This window comes from Epargyreus clarus, unplaced genomic scaffold (genome assembly GCF_041222505.1).
Source record: "Epargyreus clarus isolate Ecla_fem2 unplaced genomic scaffold, WU_Ecla_fem_2.2 ptg000002l, whole genome shotgun sequence".
In the NCBI taxonomy this organism is placed as follows: domain Eukaryota; kingdom Metazoa; phylum Arthropoda; class Insecta; order Lepidoptera; family Hesperiidae; genus Epargyreus; species Epargyreus clarus.
Window position 1 is genome coordinate 10,589,831 of NW_027332210.1, and position 27,182 is coordinate 10,617,012.

A 27,182-nucleotide genomic window follows, 5' to 3' on the forward strand; every position below is an offset into this window, starting at 1 on the left:
CTCGCATACTATTTTATACGGTTTCGACTATATTACAAACTATTTGCTTTCCTTGTTATATAACTCAAAACTGATAGACACCCACATGCCTACACTTGTTTTATTTTTGGGTATTTTGCACTATTTATGATGTACATAACCTAACTACTAGATTCCACGTTTGGCTTAAATTTGTTAGACATATTGTAGAGTACTCTACCACTAGTGTTTGTAAATGGATTCTCGCTGCCACCACAGTTTCGCCGTGACCACTATCCATGCTGCGTCGAAATATCGGGTGAGTGTAAGTCAACCCATAACTGTCCCACTGCTGGGCACGGATCGCCTCTCACAATGAGAAGGATTAGGCCATGGTCTATCGAGCTGGCAAGTGCGAATTGGTAGAGTTCACAAACTTTTGAAAACTTATTTCTACGGTATGCAGGTTTCCTCACCATGTTTTCGTTCAACATTTAAGCAAGTAATAATTAATTTTTAATAGGCACATAACTTTGAAAAATCAGAGACGCGTGCCTGGGATTTGAACCTTGGACCCCAAGATCAAGAGGCCGAGTTTCTTAACCACTAGGCTACCACTAGGTATCGTGAGTACCCGTTACATAATAAAAAGAAAGATAACAAATACAAAGAAGGATTACTCTTATTTGAAAATTACATAAAAATACTTCCTTTGAAAGTAAATCCAACAGGTAAAACTAACCTTTGAACGTTACAGGAATTCTTAGCTAATTCCGAAGCAAGTACACTTGAGTTATAAATACTACCTTTGAGATACCAATTAATTCTACCCTCCACCCTTAAAGTGTAAATTACTTATTACGCGGTTATTCTGTTCCAGTATGTAAAGTATTCTAATTAAATTGTTTACTAATTGTTTTAGCTAACTATCTAATATAAACTGCCTGACAACAGTTCGTTGTTTATAATATTAATTTAGGAAATAAAAAGCAGATGTCCTAGTTTTTTTTTTATAATATAGGTAGAAGTAGCAGACGAGCATGCAGTCCTTATGGTGAGTGGCTACTTCTGCCCATGGAAATTTGTAATGAACCCCAGATAGGATTAGATATTCCTACCTGAGGTCGGCCACAGATGCGCCGCTAACCCTGAGGACTAAGCTGGAACGTCTCGGAAAAGTCTGTCTCCCTTACCACACCCTTCAAAACGTAACACAGCAGCGCTAACACTGCTATTATTAAATAGAAATAGGCGTGGCGGCGGTGCCGCCAGAGTCGAACCACAAAGGGTTCTACCACCTTCAAATTATTCTGCATACCTGAGAGATTAAAAAAAAGTTCTCAAAGGTATGTGAAATCAAGACGCACTTGGCCAGCGCGGTGAACTATGGCCTAATCCTTCAGTTTCCGGGGACCCGTGCCCAGCAGTGGAACAGCAATGGGTTGCCTCAGAACCGGCAACACATCTGTAATCGGCTTCAGGTAGAATCCTTATTCTGTCTGGAGTTGGTTAAAATGTACGTGAGTGAAGTAGCTTACCATCAAGTGGACTGCATGATCGTCTGCTACTCCTATATTATCTTTTATACATAATTCTCATGTCACCCTAACCATGTTAGTTACCGTACTCCTCCGAAACGGCTTTACCGATTTTCACCAAATTTTATATGCAAATTCAGTAGGTCTGAGAATCGGCTATTATCTATTTTACATACCCCTAAATGAAAAGGGTTGTCCACCCTTAACATTGTTTTATTTATATGGCAACACAACGTTTGCCGGGTCAGCTAGTAAAAATATAAATCAGGCCGAAACAAAAATACAGATTTCTTCAAGTCTGCTTCCGTCTTTATATTGTGAAGATATTTATAAATCCGTCGTCGAGTATTACGTCATTTCCTTTAACCCATTTCTTCCCACTTTCCTTGCAACTTCCGTTTCTATTTTCTTGTCCGCGTTTTAGTCACTTCAGTCTTATACTGGAGAATTATTATAAAAACAAAAAAGTGCTTCGAAAATACCCATATTCAATACAAATTAGACGAATCTATCGACACCTCGTAATTATGTTATGTTACATAAAGTCCGTCAAGCCGTTTGGTCTGTAGGGCTAGTCAAAGAATTAGACATACATACATTTGCATAAGAAAATTACCCTCCACAATCGGTTAAAAAGATCACATAAAAATATTACTTACTAGTTTTTGCCCGCGGCTTCGCCCGCGTTTATAAGAAAATAATATAACATACTAACATACATAGAACTGAAAATTCGTACCTTCAACTTTGCTAAAGATCATCACTTGATCAAATGCATAGTTTACGATTCAATCCTTACTAATGTCGATTAAAATAATCGATTTTTCGGGTCCAAAAGATCGATTCTCCGCGTAATCGTTCTTAGATCGCCATCCCTAGTTCCCGTGGGATTTCCTGGGTAAAAACTATCCTATGTCCTTTCTCGGGTCTTAGACTATCTTTGTACAAAATTTAATTAAAATCGGTTCAGTGGTTTAGGCGTGAAGAAGAGACAACCAGACAGACAACCAGACAGACAGACAGACAGAGTTACTTTCGGATTTATAATATTAGTAAGGATGTATGCTTCATTACAAAAATAAAACTTACTATTACTCTTAATTTTTCCTCATTTTAAGAAGATTAGTAGAAATACCTCTTTAGACCTTGTAAAATAAACACAATTAACTGAAAACTGTAATAATCCACTTTCTTTTATAATATAGGAGTAGCAGATGAGCATGCAGTCCACCTTATGGTAAATACTACTGCCGCCCATGGTCATCTGTAATCAACCCCTGATACGATTAGATTCCCACCTGAGGTCGGCCACAGATGCGCTACCTTTGAGGACCTGAAACGCCTCAGAAAAGTATGTCTCCCTTACTACACCCTTCAAACCAGAACACAGCAGCATTTAACACTGCTGTTATGATGCAGATATAGGTGTGGCGGTGGTGCCGCCGGAGTCGAACCACGAGGGGTTCTACCTTCAAACTTCCACTTTAGATGAATCCAATAACACCTTACACGTTAAAATCCGTTATGTTATAAATTACCAGCTGACTCGGCAAACGTTGTGTTGCCATATAAATAAAAAAATGTTAAGGGTGAACAACCCTTATCACTTAGGGGTATGAAAAATAGATAGTAGCCGATTCTCAGACCTATTGAATATGCATATAAAATTTAGTGAAATACGGTAAATTCGTTTCGGAGGAGTACGGTAACTGACATTGTGACACGAGAATTTTATATATAAGATAATACTTAAACCGAAATTATATCGTTAAATTGTCCTACATGAGCCCTTATACCCATCGATAGGGTTCAGTAGTTTTAGTCCTTAAACCCTTTTAATACATAGAATCAGTGAATGAATAAGTAACTTTTGTATGGGGTGTACGCAGCCCTATTTCACGCTTGGCTGCTTTTTATAACGTCTGATAGATAAATCTCTTACTACATGATTTAAGGCATGAGTTGTTGGCGGGATTAGTTAAAGTATGTCCGCGTCAAACTGCTAGTCCGCACTGAATATAGTAATGAATTGCGGCGCCATAGCAAATTGTATGACTACACCTGCTCGCAACAACTTCAGAGCGGACTAGCTGTTTGGCGGTGACTACCAATAAACGTAATGGTGGTAAAATGAGTGTTAGTTTTATTTACCTACCAATTAGTTTACAGCCAAATGGTTGTAACTCCGTCTCTCAATGCGGTTCGAAGTTGGAATCCCGAGCATACGTCACTAATTTTTCGAAGGTTTGTGCGTATTGAAAATTAATAATTGATTGCCATAACTTGACCTTCTTGGTAGACTATTGCTTAAACCTTGACTATTGCTTCTCACTCTGAGCGGAAATCAGTCCCGGTGGGTCAGTAATAGATTTACAACATTCTACATAGCGAACATTCCGAAGCGGTTATAACTAGATTCACAAAAAGTTACATGAATAAATTTTGAATAAATTGCATTTAAATTTGAATTACACATTCTCATCACTTGTGCCAATCACATCAGAACTTCGATGTTAATTTTCTCGCAATGTCACAAAGGTCGCGTCACAAGATTGAAGTCAAACTATTTGCACGTCAAATTCGTACCCTATTATAACCGTAAGGCGTCGGCCGCACCTTTCTGATTTAGATCATGATCATGCCAGCGACTTTTGAAAGGTAGATAAAATTATTCCTAAACACAGATTATGTAAGGTGGTTAGATCTTTCCTGGGTAACTGTATTCGCTACTACAATAAAATACCCGACCACATTTTGAATCCCGCAGAAAAAAAGTTTAAACATGTCGTTAAACAATGAATAAAAAAAATTGAATAAAAATAAATTTTGAATAAAAAAATTGATTTGATTTGATTTCATTAGTAGCAGTTTGATTTCACCGGGGAGGTGCCACCGTTACCTATTTCAAATGAAAAAGTTCTTGTGTTTTGCTAGAAGAGGGTGAAAGCCGACGAACTCATATGAGGCTCCCGTCTCTGTCACTGGTCTTAGTTGTAAGCAATAGAGATCAAAAAACATCCTAGGACCTTCAACAGTGAAGGTGGTTTTAAGTTAGCTCAAACGTGGAATCCAGTGGTTAGTTTATGCAAGTCACAAATAGTGCAAAGTACGGTGCGTAAGGATATTGTTAGTGTTGTGTGTCGTGATATGAAACCTAGAAAAGAAAAAGATGTAGGGTAGACAGATTAATCTAGTACTTGTCAACGGTTTCTCCCCTCCACCTCAGTTTCGTCGTGATCACGATCCATGCAACTGGTTCGAATATCGGCAATAAAAAACACATATCGTGAGTACCCGTTACATAATAAAACGTCTCAATTCCGCGATAATTTCAGTCTAAAATCATATATTAGTTGTAATCTTTAATCAATGCTACATAAGATTAGAGACCTATCTGAGGTTTGACAAAGATATGTTGCTACCCATGAGGACTAAACTGGAACGCCTCGGGTAAATATTAGAGATGTACCGAGTCAGGTCGACTCGCATACTCGAGTACTAATAAGTGATACTCGAGTACCAGTGATACCTACTCGAATACTGACGCTACTCGTACACTCGGACTCCAGTCGGATGTACCTTATATAGGCAAACGAGTGAATGCAGCAGGAATTGTTCAAGTAAGAACTTATTTAATTTTGTTTAGTGAGTGCCTTTTTTTTGCTCTTCCGAGCTATTGGACTGTGTGGTACAAAGTACTCGAGTACTGACTCGATTCTTTTTTATATGAGTACTAAAATACTCGAATACTAAAAATGGCCGACTCATAATTAGTAAATATGTCTACCTTACTTCACAATGAAAGATGGTAAAGGTGAATAGCAAACTCCTGTCGGATATTTTTAAATCGTTAATGTCGATGCATGCTTAAAACTGTTTGAGTCATACGATCGCATAGTCGCTTAATCGCATTTTATTATAACGACGCCTTACTCACACGTGAGATTCGTAACATGATATTGTTATTCATAATAGATGCGTAGGTCGTGTTCAACATAAGTTGTAATATCTGCTTCAAAACTTCTAACTATTTTGTATTAATGTTTTGATCTTTCACGCGTCACATTTGTCCCATTGCTGGGCACTGATCTCTCTGAATTAAACTACTGAATAAATTATTTCATGAACCCCTTTTTACCCAATTTCGAAGGGCATTTTCGAACGTATGACATATGAAGGTATGTTTTTGTTATGCCCTACAGCTCAAAGGGCTTGACGGATATTAACATACTCGTATGAGGTGTCGTTGGATTCGTCTAAATCGTAAGAGTAACAAGGGAGTCGTAGCTTCCCTTTCAGTTTTGTTTTTATAATAATAACTAGTTACTATACCACTACTGGGCACGGATCTTCTGTCAGAATGTGTTTTATATCTACCCATCTCTGTATATTGGAAGTTTAAAATATATGTCATGTGGGTATACTTACGATTTTTAGGTTAAAGTGATCATCCAATTTAAAACCAAAGCTACCTGGTATTCGAATCTATGACCACCGGTATCAAAGTTACTTCCACTACGCTACTACGCATTCGATTCGATATCAAGTATATAAATTACTATCTATTCGTTCGAAAATTCCAAACTATTTGCAACTAATATTTATGTGAAGTAAATTACAAACTGGTTACCAAAAGTTATTTATTGTTATAGTAATTTTATAATAATAACAGCGTCGGTGGATTTCAATTTGTGTACATTATTTACTGTTTATTTAAAGTTATGTGCATATTACAAATGAATTATCACGTGCTTTAATAGCGAAGGAAAACTCCGTAAAAAAGCAACAAGCCTGAAATAAAAAATTCTCAAATATTTGTGAAATCTATTAATCCGTACTTGGCCGACGTCGTTTTCGGCTTCCATCCTTCTCCCTCTGAGAAGAAACCTGCCCAGCAGTGGGACAGTAATTGGACCATGTGATAACTTGCTTTAAGATTGCATAAACACCGGCATTTATATTAACCTTCGATAAATAAATTTACTTTTGAAACTATAACATGTGGCTATTATCAATATTAAGAAGAATATGACAGAGCAACATATGCAACATACTTTGCAAAAAAAATATGCGTTTTGTTACCAAAAACTAACGTGACAAATTGAAAACCTTTTGAGGTCATTAAATACAAAAATGATGTAATAATAAAAGGACATTGCATAAAAGGCGATGTAATTTAATTATGGTGTGCCTTAATTAACTTTTTGCCATTTTCGACGCTTCCTTATATTGTCCTGTCAACCATTGTTATCCAGAAACAGACTAAACGAATATTAAAGATTTGTACTGTAATGTATGTCTTGTAGATATCACATCTAAAAAAAGAGTTAACTGTGTAATACATTTTGTGTTTGTAATCATGGTGTCATTGAACGTTAAAGCATGAAAAATAATTTCTTATATATGCACATAATACCAATATGCAATAATGCCATGTCCGGCGCTGTTGTGTTTCGGTCTGAAAGAAATGGAAAGGGAGACATTCTTATCCGAGGATTCCATACTCCTCAAGGGTAGCAACTCATCTGTAACAGAACTCAGGTGTCATGAGAGACCAAATTTTATATTAATAAGCTGTTACAGCTTAAAAATCTAGGACTCAATTTTATTACATCGGTATTAAAAATAACCATTCATTCTTCTTACACACGAAAACATGAAAATAACGAAAAAAACATCGCATCGAAATTGTTGAATCATCTGATCGTTTCTGTATATTTATGAACCATTGTTCCAAATTTACCATCAATAAAACCTTATAAATGGGTCCAGAGCCAGTGGTTCCCACAAATAAAAAACAGATTGTTATAGCCCTTTTAACATGATCAAGTTTGCGGTAAACATATAATCGTATCAGACTATTTGTCCTTATGTATTTTACATACATATAATTATGTTACTATTGTAACTTTGTTCCAAGGCAAGGCTTAGTCCTCAGGGGTAGTGGTGATCGACTCCACATAGGAATCTTATCTGGAGTTGATTCCAGGTGTCCATGGACGACGGTAGCCATTTACAATTATAGTCTGATTCATAATTAGGTGTCCAAAATGTAAACAAAGAAATGTCACTGTCAAAATTAACAAGAAACAATAACTTTAACAAACTCAACAAAAAACGAAAACTTTATAATTATTCACAATTTAACAAACGCGCTATGAAAACGATAATACATTCGAGTTAGATTACAATCACGAAAATGAATAAAATCAGCTACGGAACTTAAAAATGACGGCACAAGAAATGATGGGTTACGATTGTGTTACCATTATCACATTTTAATTTTCTACCATAAACCTTGTTTTTTATTAATATTACTGTATGGAACGATATTGAGGTAATATAAATATTAGAAAATGTGAATTGATCTTAAATTATTTAGATTATTATTGTTGTATTAATTTAATATTGTCAAAAATAATAAACTACCATTTGAAACGTATTTTCTTGATAGGTCAACACCTTTGTTTACATTTTGGACACCTAATTATGAATCAGACTATAGATGGACTGCATACTCATTTGCTACTACATGTTATCATTGGAAATTTGAAAATATTTTTAACAAAAACATAAAACCGACTTCTATGTCACTACAAAGTAAAAAATAATTCAAGTAAATGTTGATTTAGTATATATTTCTGAAGTCGTCGCTCAATATATTTCGTTGGATAATGGCGTAAACAGCGTGTCCAATATGAGCGCCGATACTAATATGTACTAACTAAATATGTACTAACCAACATTTATTTGAATTATTTTTTACTTTGTAGTAATATAGAAGTCGGTTTTATTTTTTTTTTATTTTTTTTTTCAAGTTGTTATAGCGGCCATAAAAATGTAATTTTCTATCTCAAACCGTACGAAAGGTAAGCCCTGTGACAGACTGAGAGACACCGAAGGTTTAGTAATAGAGCTCTGTTTTTGCCCTTTAGTTACGAAACCCTTATTTTAATTCCAATGAAAAAATTATTTTTACCCCTGTATCTATAAGAAGAAATATTTTAATTACGCAATGCTATTGTTTTCTTTCATTTCGTAACAAGAGCATGTTGGGTTCAGCTGAGTTATGAGATACGTGGTATTTTTAAAATAGCTTGTAGTTCAAACTAAGTACTAATACTGGGACATATGTAACCATACTGTTCTGCCTGCTGATTGTGGGTTTGATCCCAGTCTACCTAGGGCCCTATCAGACTAACTAGATTTAGTATTGGTTATTTGCGTTTTGGCGATCGCATCGATATAGTATCGATGACGTTTTGACGATTAGCTGTATTCCGTCGCGCTATCAAATATATTTTGATCAAACTGCGTCTGATCTCTTTCGAGGAAATAGTAGTCTAAGGCCCGCTATTAATAATCAATCTATCCAAAGTTTTACAACCAGAAATCTACAGTTAATAATTTCGACATTGTCAAAATTCGACCTTTGGTAGGAATAATTTAAACAGATTGAGTATTAATGGTTCCTACCAAATATTCCAAAAATTTAGATATATTGAGTATTAATAATGGCCGAAAGATCGTCGCTGTGACTGGCGTTTTTACATCAACTATGTAGAGTTTAATCACTGCATCTAGTTTTTCAAGAGTAGCTAAAGTGTCTATCGCTACTGCTCAAAGTAGATAGTCTGTGAGTATTAGGCGGTTTTTACAGTCGCGTGTTTTTACACGCACAAGCGCGTCCTACCCACACGCGCGGCACTTCCATCCAATCGTATCGTAAGTACACACTCATCATCATCTGGTACACCTCACTGGTCGCGACTGCATCGAGTTAATCCATGTGTTAATACATGTTGAAGGTGGTAGAACCCTTTGTGCTTCGACTCCGGCGGCACCACCGCTACACCTATTTCTACCTAATAACAGCAGTGCTAGGCGCTGGTGTGTTCCGGTTTGAAGGGTGTGGTAAGGGAGACAGACTTTTCCGAGGCATTCCAGCTTAGTCCTCAGGGGTAGCAGCACATCTGTGGCCGACCTCAGGTAGGAATATGTAATCCTATCTGGGGTTGATTACAGATGTCCATGGGCGGCAGTAGCAACTTACCATCAGGTAGACTGCATGCTCGTCTGCTACTCCTATATTATAAAAAAAAAAGTTACGGATTTGGCCCTGAAGGCCTATTTGAAAAATTTACCCGGTCAAATTCACAACTACATAGCTATAACTGAATTTATTCAGATAATTTTTTTACGTAAAAAGACTTCTTTATACGGAATAAGGCTACATACTCCTAAAATACTGTGAAAAAGTATCTCATTGTCCAAATACAACACAAAAAAATTGTCACAACATTTCTTTTGACATAAAATATCACTTACGACAAAGCACTATCAAGTTACTTAAGTCTCTGGTAAGGTAGCGAATGAACCCTCGTATCGATTTACACCCCGTAATTGTTAGGTAGGACCCTTTCGTGCACAGGATGTTGACTGGAAGTGATCTAACTTCTGACGTTTAAGTTAAGTGATCAAAGGTATTAGGTCTTTTAAGAACCTATTAGTTTCAAGTTGGGTAAAATTCAACACGTACCATCGTAATATTTTTTATAAACATACCTAACGATAAGGCAGACGACTAACTGGTGGAATGTATTTTTTTTATATAATATAGGAGTAGCAGACGAACATGCAGTCCACCTGATGGTAAGTAGCTACTGCAGCCCATATAGATATAATCAACCCCAGATAGGATTACATATTCCTACCTGAGGTCGGCCACAGATGCGCCGCCTACCCTGAGAACTAAGCTGGAACGCCTCGGAAAAGTATGTCTCCCTTACCACATCCTTCAAAACGGAACACAGCAGCGCCTAACACTGCTGTTATTAGGTAGAAATAGGTGTGACGGTGGTGCCGCCGGAGTCGAACCACAAAGGCTTCGAAACCGTCGCCTATGGACATTTGCAGCACCAGAGGAGTCGCCAATGCATCTCCGGCTTTGATGGAGAGCTCTTTTTGCATCCTACTTGAAGAACTCCATGTCACGTAAATATGAAGTTCAGGTAATCATCATGACCGACATTATGATTAGGTTATATTATCTCTTATGATTGTAATTTATTTCACATGACCGTATTTGGTTACAGAGCAGAGAACATATCGTACCTTCTTTCTTCGGATAAAACATATCAGGATCTGGATCAGGATGGGAAGGGTTTTAGGCTACAGTCCACTGCGCTGTCCAAGCGACTTGAATTCTTTACGGACCTTGAGAACTTTTTAGGCGCTCTCGGGCGCACATACATTCCCTCACGATGTTTTCCTTTTTCCTTCACGGTTTAAGTTTAATTCACATTCACCGTTTTAGTTTAAGTTAATTAATTTTCCAAGGATTAGGAAAAAGTAGAGAGTTCTGCATTGTATTACAAAGCAGTACCATTAACGATGAAGCTTTAGTCAGCTCTATGTAACTTGGGTGATTCAATTAATTTAATTCCTTCGTGGAATTGTGATGTAATGTAAATTGTAATTGTAATCCAAAACAATACTTATATTTGATTACAATGTAAATACGGTCAGGAACATGAATGCAAACGCGAAAATAGATATGAATACCAACATGAACATGAAAATCAGATTTCCTACACTTAACCTCAAGTAACCTTAAACTTAACTTTATATGATTTAAAATCAGGGGTCAGCACTTGGGGAGCATTCGGAACTCAAGGGTACTTTGCCCAGATTCTCAAGGAGGTAAATGTCCCGGGATTATTAAATTCATGATAATACATACTGATTAAAATAACTTTGGTAACAACCGCATTCTTTAGGAGAATTCCAGTTGATCGGAATATTGCCTGAGGGTAGGAAACGGGGTAAGTTGGAACCCTTCATGTAATCGTGTTTTACCACACCCTTCAGAAAATGGTATGGTAACTATACCCACTTTTACTATGAATAGTTCGTACTGGATAAATAAGCATGGCACTATACTTTTTCTTCAGGAATGTTCTCGAGTTTCTTTTTCAGTTTTGTCCAGAGATTTAGCGATATTTTGAAGTACGAGAAAGTAGATTAACTTTTGCATTGATTTGTTCGTCTGTGTAGTACATGTTAAATATTCGTTTAAGTCATGTACTGAATATGAAATATACGTTTGCATTGAAGGTGGTAGAACCCTTATGGCTCGACTCCGGAAGCACCATCGCCACACCTGTTTCTCCTTAATAATAGTATTAAGCGCTGTTGTACTCCGGTTTGAAGGGGCAAGAAACAAACTTATCCGAGACGTTCAAACTTAGTCCTCAGGGTTGGGGCCTAAGTTTGAACGTCTCGGGGATTGCACCCGGGGCTGACCTGAGATAGGTCTCTTGTGAAGTACTTAATATACCTCCCCAAGAAAATTCTCTACCTCCGAACCCTCCTCCTGCACCGTACGGAAAAGTTTTTTGAAAGAAAAATAGCAGCATAATAGATATACTTAAGATAAATATACCATTTTGGGAAAATTCCGGGAATAGTGAAAAAGAATCGTATACGGATGTGAGATAAAATCCTGAAAGATATTGTGAGTATTGCATGTAATATAAATTTTTTCCTAGTATCGTTGTCCCTGTCTATGTATATTCGGCTTATATATAGCACCCCACACAATTATACGCACAAACGTTGGTAGGCTGCCGGCACCCAACCGCGCCCAAACCATCTGCTATACTACCTAAGCATAGCGAACGTTTTTATAATATAGAAGTAGCTGACAAGCATGCAGTCCACCTCATGGTAAGTAGCTACAGCCGCCCATGGACATCTGTAATCAACCCCAGATAGGATTAGATTCCTACCTGCGGCCACATGCGCGCCGCTGCCTTTGAGGACTAAGCTGGAACGCCTCGGAAAAGTACATCTCCCTTACCAAATCCTTCAAACCAGAACACAGCAGCGCCTAACACTGCTGTTATGAGGCAGAAATAGGTGTGGCGGTGGTGCCACCGTAGTCGAACCACAAAGGGTTCTCCTTCACAAGTTATTTGTAATTAATGTAAATACTAAAATTAAACTTTGTACTCAAATTACCTAACAAGTCGTGTATCGTTTCCTCGCTTGCTATAAGACTTATTTTTTATTATTCAAACCATCGTAGGCAGTTTTATACCTGACATTATACATAAAATGGCTTAATTTTAAAATTTAAATCCGCTCGCTACCCTTCGAATACGTGATGTTCCTAAGCTTTCAGAAATATTTTGAAAATAATGTAGAGTTAGCAAAGTACTAAGTTGATGAAATTTGATAAAAGGTCACATATAGCTGTGTGGGTGCAATATAAAGATTTCTATCTATTACTAGCTAACGGCAAACGTTGTGTTGCCATATAAATAAAAAAATGTTAAGGGTGAACAACCCTTAGCACTTGGGGTATGGAAAATAGATAGTAGCCGATTCTCAGACCTACTGAATTTGCATATAAAGTTTGATGAAAATCGGTAAAGCCGTTTCGGAGGAGCACGGTAACTAACATTGTGACACGAGAATTTTATATATAAGATATTAAAAGATAATTAAATGCTTACCTTTTATGGAGAACATAATGCCAATCCATTTTCAAACATAAATGTCTGAACACCCCTCACGTTAAAACTATCTATTGTCAAATTGAAATGGGATTTCGAAAAGAATGGAGTTTTATATAAAATCTAGTTTTTCACAAAGGTCTATTTTAAAGTCAGTATTTGGTATTCCGAGCGTGTGTTGAGTGGGCGGGATGGTATTATAGTTGACTAGGTTTTGTTATGGATCCATTTGAGTTTTTCAAAATTTTAATTCAAGATTACAATACATTGACTAAGATCTACAGATAAAGATGTATGTGCAAAGGATATTATCATTTTTCAAGTGTGCCTGGATGGCTAAGCTATGTGTGTTAGTGAAAAATGCCTAAAGGATTTACAATTGTGATAAAAATTAAAACTGCATCTTTAGTTTAAAAAAAAAACTTTTTCCCTCCTATAACCTAGTGTGGGTTATGCACCAAAATTTTTCCATATTCATGTAACCGATTACATTAATATATAATTTGTGGTATTATCCCACTGTTGGGCTTCTTACGACTCGGATAGTTTTACTTGAAACTGATTCACAAATAGAACAATGTTTTAGCTCGAATATGACACGTTTCGTGCATTTTCGCGCCAAAAAGTAATAACTTGAAATCCAGACATTCTCCGAGATTAAATCTTTCGATCTAGATTACATTCTCGCTCGAAATAGAAGGAAATATGACATTTTCTATTCTAACTTTCCGTATAATAGAAAATTTTATTTGTAAGATACCTAGGACCACGGAACAATAAAAACAAGACTTATTCCGTGCCTAGGAACACGAATGGTGATCGGAATCATGCTGGATTGACCATTGGTGGCTTCCATGATATATTTTGAAAGCAATTCTTCATGAAAAATATTTTTCTTTAAGTAAAGGTGAGAGAACCCTCTGTGGTTCCACTCCGGAGGCATGACCGCAACACGTATTTTTAATCCATCCCACTGCAGGGTACGGGTCTACTCTCAGAATAAGAAGGATTAGGCCATCGTCTACCGCGCTGGCCAAGTGCGTGTTGGTAGACTTTACATACCTTTGAAAACTTTTTTAAGATTTCTCAGATATAAAGGTTTCCTCACGATGTTATTAATTTGTTAATGATAATACGAACATAAGTTTAATAAATCTGGCGTTGCACCTCGTTGCGCCTGGGAGTTGAAACTCGGACCCCTCGATCAAGAGGCCGAGTTTCTTAACCACTAGGCTGTCACTGCTATGTTTTTAATTAAAACAAAGAAGTGCAGTGTCAGAGGACGTCACCTTCATTATATGATTATTTAGCAGTTTAAGTTAGCGTAGAACTACTCATTAGTCTTCAATTAGTCTAGATCGTAGTTAATATAAAGTATCTATTAGTCACTTCTTACTTTATACAAACAAAAAAAAATGTTTCTAATAAACTGCTATACTTCTAACAGCAAGCTAAAGCTAAAGTAAAGCCTCGGATAAATTGATAATTATCACACCTTTAAGGCAAAACCCAGCAGCGCTTAACACTGCTATTATTTAGTCTTCAACTATTTAGTTATTTTTAAACACCACTCTTCAACCATAGTTTTTGCTGCTTGCTACAAAAAGAGATTCTGCAGTAGGTACATAGGAAATTCAAAATATTATGCTTAAGCTGAAACATTTACCTTCACTGATTGCAGATGCACCGGTAATTAGCTTAGCACACGCCGACACCCGGCAGCTTAAACGAATTACAGCACATTTAACTACTTACCTAACTATATTTCGTGTTGCGGAAGTTAATATAGAATCATATTGACTTAGCTACCTTCTCGCATATACCTCTTATTTTAGCTTTTTATAGTTCTCTATTAACTTGTACCATTTGGACCCAAAGGTGAGGCCAATATTCAGCTGCTTTTCTATTGTTTTATTCATTTTAAATTCATTGTAAATAGCAGATGGTAAGACTAGTGTTATTGGACCAGAGAGGATGTATCTCCACATTCAATTACACATGTATTTTTTTGTTATTTCCTATTTATTATTATTATTATTATTATTTTAGTATAGTAGTACCGCCTTCAATTTTTCTGCACATCCCTAAGGTTGACTGGGAGAAAATGCTATTTACCATTAAGTCCGCCTTTTGCACCACACTGTTTTTAATATGGTCAATAAAGAGTAAATAAATAAATTCACTTATATTCCTGAAGCAGTTCTGATTTAAGTGGAAAGGGTGTCGATGCCAACAAACTTACATGTGAGGTGATCAATTCACTCCTCAGGAGTAATCGACTTCTGGTAGAACCTCTGTTATACGTAAAGTTGTATGTGCGTAATGTTTGCCAGTGACCACACCATCAAGTGTACTGCATGCTTATTTGTGACTTCAATCTTATAAACAGTTTCTTTGCTTTACTACACCGTTCAAACCCGAACAAGGAGAAATAAGTATGGTAATGCCACCGGAGTCTAACTACTCAAGATTCTTCACTTAAACCAAAAACAATGTTAATGTTGAAATGGATGTTTAGTTTCAAGCCATTAGGAACCCAACTTTATAGCCAGTAAGAGGATATTTTTCAAACTAACAATTTAACTAACATTTTCTTGAACTCAAACTTTAGTTCAGTAACAATTCGAGCTCGTTAAACCTGAACTGTAGTTAAAAGTTAGCGGCCCTTAATGCTCCTTGACAACAGGGCTCTGTAGTTTCCTTTTAAGTAGCTGTAGGTTCTTCATAAGGTCTTGTTCTTGTAGTTCCAGGTTTAGTATAGGTCTACGGTATCCCCTGCTTGTCGTAAGAGGCGACTAAAAGGGGGCTTCCGGGGTTGCGGGCGGCAAGAGTGGAAGCTCGAACCATCCAGTAAGTGATCCCGGGACGGCGTTATGTGTGGTCGCATACCATCGTAAACACCAGATGGTATGGGAGGTGCGAAAACTGTTTCCCCAGGGCAAAGCCTTATAGGGGCATGGCGCTTGTAGGACTCCGGTTGTGTTCTGTTGAATAACCCGGAGTTCTCCAACAAGCGTTGAGGACGGCCACCGGGGGAGTTTCAGTGCGGTAAGAATCCCACATAACCCTGCGTCGCTCCCACGTCGTCGGGTACCTTTTGAAGGTTTCTCCCTTGTAAAATAAAAGGTTCTTTATATAGTTTAAGGTGAAACGCGCATTGGTAAGCATCCTTTTTTTATTAGACTTAGCCCGCATTTCAAAATAATAACATGACCTACATAAAATTGGAAATTTGTGCCTTCATTGGAATGACAGTGGCACCATCTGTCAAAAATTGGTCGTACTCAGAAGCTCATGTACAACAACTTTGCTTAAGATCATCACACGGTCAAATGCATAGTGTACGATTCTATGAAGGACGTAAAGACAAACATTCATTTTTATATGTAGGAGATAGTAGAGTTGCAGACAAGCATATCGACCTGATGGTAAGTGGCTATAGCCACCAGTAAATATCTGTAATCAACCCCAGATAAGATTATGCCTACCTGAGGTTGGCTACAGATGCGCCACTACCCCTGAGGTCTAAGTTGGAATACCTCAGATAAGATTGTCTCCTTACCACAACTTCAAACCAGAACATTGCAGCGTTTAACACTGCTGTTATTAGGCGGAAATAGATGTGGCAGTGGTGCGGCCGGAGTCGAACTATAGTGGGTGATAATATATCAACATATTATAATAGATAAATATAGATATCTTGTAATTAATAGCCTTGTAATTGAATGAAACCATTAAATAGCTTAAACAGCTGACAATTCTGGCAGCCATTTAATGGCTTTCATGGTATAATTTACGAGGAACAATGCCGACATGTGCAGTTAAGTGGTGCAAAAAACGAAATCGTAGAAAAAGTGCGGAGAAATATTGTTTCATTCGTAAATGATCTAAAAACTACATTTTTTTAATATTTGTCAAACACGAAAATAGATGACAGTGACAATTTCAGTCGTCACAACTGGTTACATTTTCTTGTTAGGAGTGAGTAATCTTTACTAATCTATGCTTATTATACATAAAGTCGTACATAATATATATTTTAACATATACATAAAATTATTTCTGTGCAAAGTTCGAAGCCACCTAATAAACTCTAAAGACTCATTGTCTGTTGAATTGAAAAATATATTACAAAAACAAATAATTATTCCCACCATTCGCTTGGCTCGTTGAAAGCATAATTATTTTCATTCCAGTTTTATTTCAGGCTGTGATAGGGTTGTCAAACATTTTATCAAATATTTTTTCTTATTAATACGCTTTTATTAGCTTCAGACGTATGTATGTTGGTATGTTAGTATGTAACGGAATCTTTGAACATGATTTTAACCCCCTTCAAAACGTCGGATTAACTTGAAATTTGGCATACTTATTAAGGACCGATGACGATTCAATATTTTAAACATTCTGACCCGTTATCCTTACTAGGATAATCAGGATCAGCCATTTTTGTTTTCCTGAGACCCGGAAGGTCTGCGTTAAGACCAATAAAGGAATCTACCAGGCGCGCCGATCACCTAACCTAACTTGACCTGACCTGACCTGACCTGACCTGACCTGACCTCAACTTCGACGCGTCCGTTGTTAATAGCATCATGAAGCGGTGTCTCATCATCCTTATTCATTCAGCACTTCAACATCTGCACCTTCCTTTAACAAGATTTCCACTATTTCATTGTTCCCATTTCTTGCTGCCAAATGTAAAGGCATATATGATTTCAGCTCATCGTCATAGTCACAACTTATATTATTAACTCGAGCTGTAAAATTAATTAAACTACTAACAGTTTTAAAATCTCTGCAGGCAGCAGCAACACGAAGAGAAGAAATTCTAGAATTATTTTTGATATTAACATCATCATGCTGTAATATTAAATCGATGATTGGACGACGTCCTTTTGAAATGGCTAGATGTAAAGCAGTTGACAGCAGTTTTCTCTTGAGTATTGCCATCAGCGCCTGTTTTTAAAAGATGCTCTATCATCCTTTTTCCGTGATTACTTTTATCCAAGATAGCGGACCTGGGATATGGTATGAATTATGAAAGAAAGCAGTTAGCATTGGCAATTCGGATGTCATTCAACAACTCCTCTGGGATTTTCAAGTTAACAATAAAAATAAACACCAATGTAAAACACCACTTCATACAGCTGTGTTAAACAATGACCCAATATTCATTTTTGCACTGCTAAGCAAAGGTGCTGATGCTGATTCGAAAGATAAACTTGATAATACGCTACGTAATAATCGTTAAAATTATCACTAAAAAATGAAAAATAAATAATAGTTAAAAAAAACTAAAAAATACGCTTTTATAAAAAATTCGACCAAAAAATGAAAAATAAATAATAGTTTAAAAAAACTAAAAAAATACACTTTTTATAGAAAATCCAACTAAAAAATAGAAAATATTTTTTTTTAAATTTGAATTAAGAATAGTGTAAATAAGATAAAAATATTTTTATTGTAAAAATAAAAGCGTGGGGTGCTTTCTAAGATATTATCAAAATGATAATCCTTCTACTCAATATCTATCAATAAAATATTTATAACTATTGACACCATGCACCCCACGCTTTTTTTACAATAAAAAAATTTACATTCAAACCTTATAAAAAAATCTTGCCCTAACCATTTTATTTCCAACTATTTTTTAATTTTATTTATGGATTCGGAAAATAACTTTTGACAACCCTATCCAGTGATGATAACGTTATGACTACTGATTCCGTTCCAAACAGAACAGTGGACTTTATCACTCTCGAAACAGAAATGTCGGACAAATCACTGCAACTTATAGCGAATTGGTAACAACTGCAGAGAGATTGAAGGTAATTGCCATCACGACTTGTATATCATCAGTGTAAACGAAACTAAATATAAAGGAAATGTATAATCATGGTTGATTTAATAACGATAAGATAGAAATGTATGTCAGAGAGTTTTAAATTTTGTTCTAAATTTTTTATTCCTCGATTTTGGACGTCTCTTTAAAAAATATCAAAGGCGAACAATTTGAGTAGAGGGCGCCACATCCCAGAGGACATATTATTATAATAGTGAGCAACATCATGCGGTCAGGAGTTGGATAGTTGATCGTGGCTAATGCTTTGAAGTAGCTATGCTATCATTCTGTCCTCTGTTGGCACGGATCTCTTCTCAGAATGAGACGAGAGCACCACGCTGGCCAAGTGCTAATTAGACTTCACACCCCCATGGCATCTTTTCTTTTTTAAATGTAGGATTAATTACGATATTTCAGTTATCATTTAAGCAAGGGGTAATTAATTTCTAATACACGCATAACGTAAAATTTGAATTGCGTGCCTGGAATGCGAACTTCGAGTGAACTTCGAACTAGCAGTGTTAGCCTATGGTTAAGAAACTCGGCTTCTCGATCGAGGGGTCCGAGGTTCAAATCCCAGGCACGCACCTCTGATTTTTCAAAAAATTATATGCGTATTAGAAATTAATTATCACTTACTAAACGGTGAAGGACAACATCGTGAGGAAATACCTGAGAGATTCATAAAAAAAAATCTCAAAGGTATGTGAAGTCGACCAATACGCACTTGTCCAGCGCGTTGGACTATGGCCTAATCCTTCTCATTATGAGAGGAGACCCGTGCCCAGCAGTGGGACAGTAATGGGTTGTTGATGATGAGTTCGAACTTCGGATCCCTCGATTAAGAGATTGAGTCACAACCATTAGGCTATCACTTTCACTACTTATATAGGTACTTACTATCACTATCTTCATAGAACATCTGAATAAACATGTTACTTACACATTCCCTATAATAAAGTAGCGAATATCGGGCATAAAGCAAAATTCGATCCTGAACACCCAATCAAAGGGCAATTTACCAGGAATTTGGGATACCATTCCGGGAATACAACTGATTCCTTTTATGAAGGGATATCGGGATTTTTCATGTATGAAGATTTTTGACGCATAATCAAAGGACACTGAATTTTACTTTTTTAGGAATAAAAGAGTTTTAGGAGTAGAGGATGAAAGTGGAATAGAAATACATGGAGTAATTATTGCTTTAAAAAATTATGTTGTTACGTATGTAATATTGTATTGTTACAAAGTAATAGGTAATTGTATAATTACCAGTGTTCTGGAGTTGATTACAGATTTCCAAGGGTGGCTCCCTTGGAAATAGTGTGTTATGGGAAACATTAATATTTTTTATAATTTTCTGAGACATTCAAGCTTAGTCCTCACGGGTAGCTAATCTTATCTGGTATTGATTACAAAAGTCCAGGGGCGGCAGTAGTCACTTTCCATCAGGCGGACAGCTTGCCCGACTTTCAAGTATTTAGCTTTCATCTCAAAGTTTTTCTTTCGTTAAAACAAATGATATAATCTCTAATATGTTCCTAACAAAAATCTGCCCACCTGAGATTCGAACCTAAAACCCCATTGAGAAACCGAATCAAACCAAACCCAAGGTACGCAAATCTACAATAACAAACCCATACTCCCATAAATCGTGCTAATAGCCCAATTCATTACAGCTCCATCTCGTTTAATGAAGGCCCTAGAATATTCAATTGCCTATGTTAGTTGGGCAGACGATTAGAGGAATTAGTTAGGTATTTACGTTATTTACGAATAGTTACTAATAACTTAATTTACCGGTAACTAAGTACGAGAAGTTATTTGTAAAGCACATCTTGTATATATCGTATTTTTTTATAATATAGGAGTTGCTACTGAGTTGAGCAGACGAGCATGCAGTCTACCTGATGGTAAGTCGCTTCTGCCGCCCATGGACATCTGTAATCAACCCCAGATAGGATTAGATATTCCTACCTGAGGCCGGCCTCATATGTGCCGCTACCCCTGAGGACTAAGCTGGAACGCCTTTGAAAAGTATGTCTTACTACATCCTTCAAATCGGAACGTAGCAGCGCTTAACACTGCTGTTATTAGGTAGAAATAGGTGTGGCGGTGGTGCCGCCGGAGTGGTTTTGAAGGGTGTGGTAAAGGAGACAGACTTTTCCGAGGCGTTCCAGCTTAGTCCTCTATATATCTTCTTTTTCAAGCGCAGTTAGTATCTATAAAACTATTTTTAGATTTTAAAATTCGTATTTCGTTTGGACAGAAAATCTGAAATTCAGTCTTGCAGTGGAAACAGAATTAGGTCTCAAAGCTTTTAGATAACAGCTGTAATCGGGCCTCCGGCCTCGTTAGTGCTAATCTAGTTATGCTAGATAACATCTAGGTTTTATGTTATGTGAGTTTGCATGCACTACAAAAATTCAGGCTGGGTCTACTGTGTTCTCATTTGATGATCCATTTACGGAGCGGTCAGTCTGAGACGCAGGTTCCGGATTCGATCCCCGGCCAGACAGATATCTAAATAAATTTTGGATTACATATGTCCATGGGCAGGAGTGACTTATTAATATAAGAGTGACGACAAGCGCCTCTACAATTTCTTTATTAGACAAAAAAATCGTATAAATAGCAGTAAGAATAATTAATAAGAATAATAGAAAGCACTATAAATAAAGTTATAAGAGTTTTGAAAATTATGTCTATTACCTAAGTTATTTACTTGTTTAAACTTCAGACGTTTGTGTTTATGTAAAAAACATGATTCAACAGACAGACATTCTATAATTAGAATTATCTAAGGTCATTATTATCAAAATGCCGTTCATTTATCTACATCCTGTAATCCTGATACCTTAGAATGTAAAAAACAGAATCCGCATTACGCATATTATGCGTTACTGTGATGACAAGGCCGATGAAAATTACAGTATGCATTTTTATGAATTAGTAGTAGAAAACGAGGTATTTTAGACTATAGGAATAACACAAGCATTTATCTGATGGTAACTGGCTAATTAACCCCAGATAGAATTATTTTCTTACCTAAGGCCGGCCTCATATGCGCCGCTACCCCTGAGGACTAAGCTGGAGAGTATCGGAACAGTATATCTCCCTTAGCACACCCTTCAATCCGGAACACAGCAGCGCCTAACACTGCTGTTATTAGATAGAAATAGCTGTGGCGGTGGGCTCGACGGTGTCGAACCACAAAAGACTATCACGTTTAAATGTCCATGCCGTAATAGTCACGTATCTTTCGATGAACTACACACTCATTTCTAAATTTCAATAACTTCCATCACTTTGTATAATGTTTGGCCTTATGATGTGAAAATATACTTATATAAGAGCATATAAACTCAATAACACTCATCTCAATAAAAAATACATATAATACGAGTATTAGTTGACCCGGCAAACCTTGTCTTGCTATGTTAATAAAAAAATATTAAGGGTGAACAACCCTTATCACTTAGGGGTATGAAAAATAGATAGTAGCCGAGTCTCAGACCTACTGAATATGCATAAAAAAATTGGTGAAAATCGGTAAAACCGTTTCGGAGGAGTACGATAACTAACTGTGACACGAGAATTTTATATATAAGATTTTGTTGTCTTCATGTCATTATTATCCCACTGCTGGACACGAATCTCTTCTCAGAGGGGCTTAGATCATGGTCCACCCTGACCAAGTGTGGTCCACACATCTTTAAAAAAAAAGATAAATAACACTCACTTATGCTCGTGTACTTTTCCAAAAGATGCTTAAAATCGATGCGATATTGATCATCGGTAAATAAATATTTTAATTAAAAAAATATTTTAACAAAATTAAAAATATCTATATATGGGTTATATTTTATTATAATATGCTTTATGTATTACATTTACGTAAAAGAAAATCATTCCGATATTTAATTCAAATGAAATTCGATTCTTGATCATACCTATGTACTGTAAGATTCTTCACTTAACCCTGCTGTTATTAGGTTGAGTTTAGAAATAGGTGTGACGGTGATGCCTACAGAATCGACCTACAAGGAGTTCTACTACCCTTATATTTGCATTCTCATATATCTAATACTTAGTAGGGGACTAATAGGGTAGTATGCTTTCCGTATTCGCTATCCAAATGACTTTTCAACACAAATACGTATTTCGTAGTTATCAGTCCTAATAATTTAATAGTGTTGTAACGAGACAGGGCTGAATTTCACGTGAAGTATATAATTAAGCTGAATGGTGCGATTCGTGGTATGACACACCTCAATCGAAGTTAGATAGGTACGTCATCGTCAAACCTGAATACCAAGTTTTGTCTATACTAGGTTACTAGAATACTAGGTAATGCCTGCGAATTTCATTATAAAATCCTAACTAATATTTTTTTATAATATAGAAATAACAGACCAGCATGCACCCGATAGTAAGTGGTTACTGCAGCCCATGGACATCTGTAATCAACCCCTAGACAGGATTAAATATTCGTAACTGAGGTCAGCTACAGATGCGCCGCTACCCCTGAGGCCTAAGCTGGAACGCCTCGGAAAAGTCTGTCTCCCTTACCACACCCTTCAAAACGGAACACAGCAGCGCCTAACACTGCTGTTATTAGGTAGAAATAGGTGTGGCGGTGGTGCCGCCGGAGTCCTACCACAAAGGGTTCTACCACCTTCATAGTCTTTATAATATAGGAGTAGCAGACGAGAATGTAGTCCACTTGATGCTAAGTGGCTAGTGCCGCCCTTGGACATCTGTAATCAACCCCAGATAGGATTAGATATTCCTATCTGAGATCTGCCTTAGATGCGCCGCTACCCCTGAGGTCTAAGCTGGAATGCCTCGGAAAAGTATGTCTCCCTTACCACACCCTCCAAACCAGAACACAGCAGCGCATAACACTGCTCTTATCATAAAGAAAAAAATTTGACGTTGGTGCCTCCGGAGTCGAATCACGAAATCTACCACCTTCAAGCCACTTTCAAAAATTGTTGACACAACTTCGCAGATTAGTGTATACAACCACAGTAATACATGATTTATATATATGAATAATGTAATAAAAAGTTGTGTATTTTCAATATAATATCAGAGGCACATTCTATCGTCCTTTGGGCATGTTATTTTTGGTAAAAACAGCAAATTTGGATTCTCTAAGTAAATATATTCTGAGAAAACTTGTTAGCTTGTAGATCGGGCGATTAAGAAAATTGGAAATCTTACCTCATATAGGAGAATGTTACGTGTATAATTTGTGTCAATAAGGATTGTAATTGAAATTCAAAAAGAGTGTCTGACCTCATCCTTACACAATTTTTAGGGATCCGTAGTTAAAGGGTAAAAACGGAACCCTATTTTTTATAACATAGACGTAGCAAACAAGCTTGCAATCCATCTGATGGTAAGCGGCTACTGCTGATCATGGGAATCTAGTATCAACCCCAGATAAGATTAATATACTACCTGAGGTCGGCCACAGGTGCATTACCCCTGAGGACTAAGTTGGAACGCCTTAGATAAGTATGTATCCTTTACGAAAGTACTTGGCAGAAATAGGTGTGGACGTGGTACCAACGGAGTTAGCCTCGAAGGGTTCTACGATCCTTATTACATTAAATTTCACGTCATCAACCCATTACTGTCCCACTGCTGGGCACAGGTCTCCTTTCAAAATGAGAAAGATTAGGCCATAGTTCACCGCGCTGGCCAAGTAACTTCTAATACGCAAATAACTTTGAAAAACCGGAGGTGCGTGCCTAGGACTTGAACCTCGGACCCCTCATTCGAGAGGCCGTCTTTCTAAACCATTGGGCTATCACTGCTTTAAGATATTAAATTTAGATTTATTGAGTATCAGATAACCTTCATATTTCGTTAAAAATATTTTAACAATTTTAATCAATGTCACTCAATTATTTTAACGAATCTGGTTAAAACTGGAATTTAATCATCACTACATTGTAGCAATGATTAGTAATGACGTCACATCAAGTGGCATGGGAAAATATTAATCAGTTGACTAGCTAAAATAAATAAGAATTAATTACTCTTAATTTATATGGGAACTTTCGACAATATAATTTTTAGGTTTTTCTGTATATTACCTTATTACTTTTTGTGATTATTAACCTTGCAATATTCGATTAGTTTATTATCTAGAAAAGTTGCAGTCATTTTAAAAACTGATGATCTTCAATTTTTTTTTCATTCTGTAATATTTTATGTACACGTAAAGTCATTTACAAAATCGGCCTTACTAACAATAAGACTAAGTAACTAAGTATAAGTAGTAAATCCTTCAAGTACCCATAATGTGTACTGAGCAAGAGGTCTTATTAGCAAATTTTCATTTTCTTTGTAGCAAAAGGGGTAGTAAGCAAGTCGCCTAAATGTAGAGATAATTAAATTTAGATTTGAATAATTTATTTGCGTTTTTTAAAGTTAAGGAATGAATTGCTATATGTTTTAGACGCATACGGACAATTGTTACTGTCATAAAAAAACTAGTAATATAATATTCATGAAAGTTGCTAGATTGTATTTTAGAAAAATCCGCAATGCTGGTCTAATGATACAAGGTATTCCGGCTTAGCACTGAAGGACAATCACACCTATTTCTACCTAATAACAGCAGTGTTAGGCGCTGCTGTGTTCCGTTTTGAAGGGTGTGGTAAGGGTGACAGACTTTTCCGAGGCGTCCAGCTTAGTCCTCAGGGGTAGCGGCGCATCTGTGGCCGACCTCAGGTAGGAATATCTAATCCTATTTGAGGTTCATTACATATATACATGGGCGGCAGAAGCCACTTACCATCAGGTGGACATGCTCGTCTGCTACTCCTATAGTATAAAAATATCCTCAAGTAACCCATTTGGGTTATCATCATGTCGGGTCCCATTTACTTCTAATATGGTACAGATGTCCAAAAGCGGCAGTAACCATTGTAAGTTAGGCGGACTGCATGCTCCTTCGATTACACACCATGCATGTAAAAATACCTATTTCCCATATGCGTAGTATAAAAAAGTAAAATATAATATTTACTGAGATTTCCGTATTTTTTAGTACTGAAAATATTAATCCTATACCTTAATTTATTTCCAAAGCACGGATTATGAAAAATAGTAGAAACATGAGAATTTAAACTGATTAATAAAACAGTTAAATACACGAATTAATGACAATTAGGCACTTAATATTTTTAAATCAATTTATTTTGTAAAAAACGCACGAAACGCCGCAATGATTTTGGTTTTTATTAAATTTTTTTAGGCTCCACTTTCAAAGTCTCCATCTCCGAGGACAGCATTTTTTTCTCATTTATACTTATCTACTAAGTTATTTAAAAACCTTTAAAAACATAAAACTGTTGAACTTTAAAACAGTCGATTAATATCTAAAACTTTTATTACCAATTAAGTCTATAAAAAGCTAAAAACTTTTACCTGAAACTTCAAAACTCGTACCTGAAAATCCAGCACACCACACAACCAACAACTAATTTCAAACACAAGAAAACACACACGAAATTGAAAAACAGATTTATCGTCACCACAAAATGTTTCGTATTACGATTAACTTTACGATTTTTGGGACAGGATGGCGTGCAAGCCACTTCGATTCAACCGAACTACTGAACGCGGGTTATTTTGTACGCATGCGCCTGAATTCCATCCACAAATCGCGACTATGATTCAAATACTTGTTTTATCTTTTTAGGAGTTGGATATAGGCCCTGCAATACTTGGAATTTCGTACCGGGATAAAACAATTATTTTGGTGCCAAGAAAACTGAATGACAAAGTGCCAATAATGTTTCACGATTATTCTTAATCGTTCTATGGACGTATAAAAAATAATGCAAATGGGATCGAAATCCTACATAAGGTCGACCACATGTGTTGCTACTCCTCAGGACTAAGTTGAAATACCTCGGAAAATTGAATGGCTTCAAACAAAAATACAGCAGTGCTTGAATAATTCTAGAAGAGTTGATGCCACGGGTGGCGCACCTATTCTCCAAAGGTAGTAGTAGACTCCTAGTCAATCCCCTTTCTTTTATTTTCAGGCCGAAAGTCTCAATTTTAACACTTAAATAAATATCACGTTTTATACACATAAAACGTGATATTTAGTTTAAGTTATTAAACTTCAGCATATATAATTTCTCATGATTTGGACATATCTGAAAATTTATTATGATTCATTAGGATTTTTATCACCTAAATCCGATATCCAGTACCCTTAGTATGAATTTTTACGTTTTAACAAAAATGACTCTTTTAGTATTTGTTTACATACATTTCAAATCAGCG

The 27,182-nt window shown here is 36.5% G+C and overlaps 1 protein-coding gene across 1 annotated transcript in view; it reads right to left on the reverse strand.

Moving 5' to 3' along the window:
• Oamb (Octopamine receptor in mushroom bodies) overlaps positions 1 to 26,482 on the reverse strand; it is a 113,845-nt gene extending 87,363 nt beyond the window's left edge. Inside the window, exon 1 of the mRNA XM_073080103.1 lies at positions 26,313 to 26,482. The gene's annotated coding sequence lies outside the window, so the exon portion shown is untranslated. The remainder of the gene's footprint in view (positions 1 to 26,312) is intronic.
• Between the last annotated feature and the right edge of the window lie 700 nt (positions 26,483 to 27,182).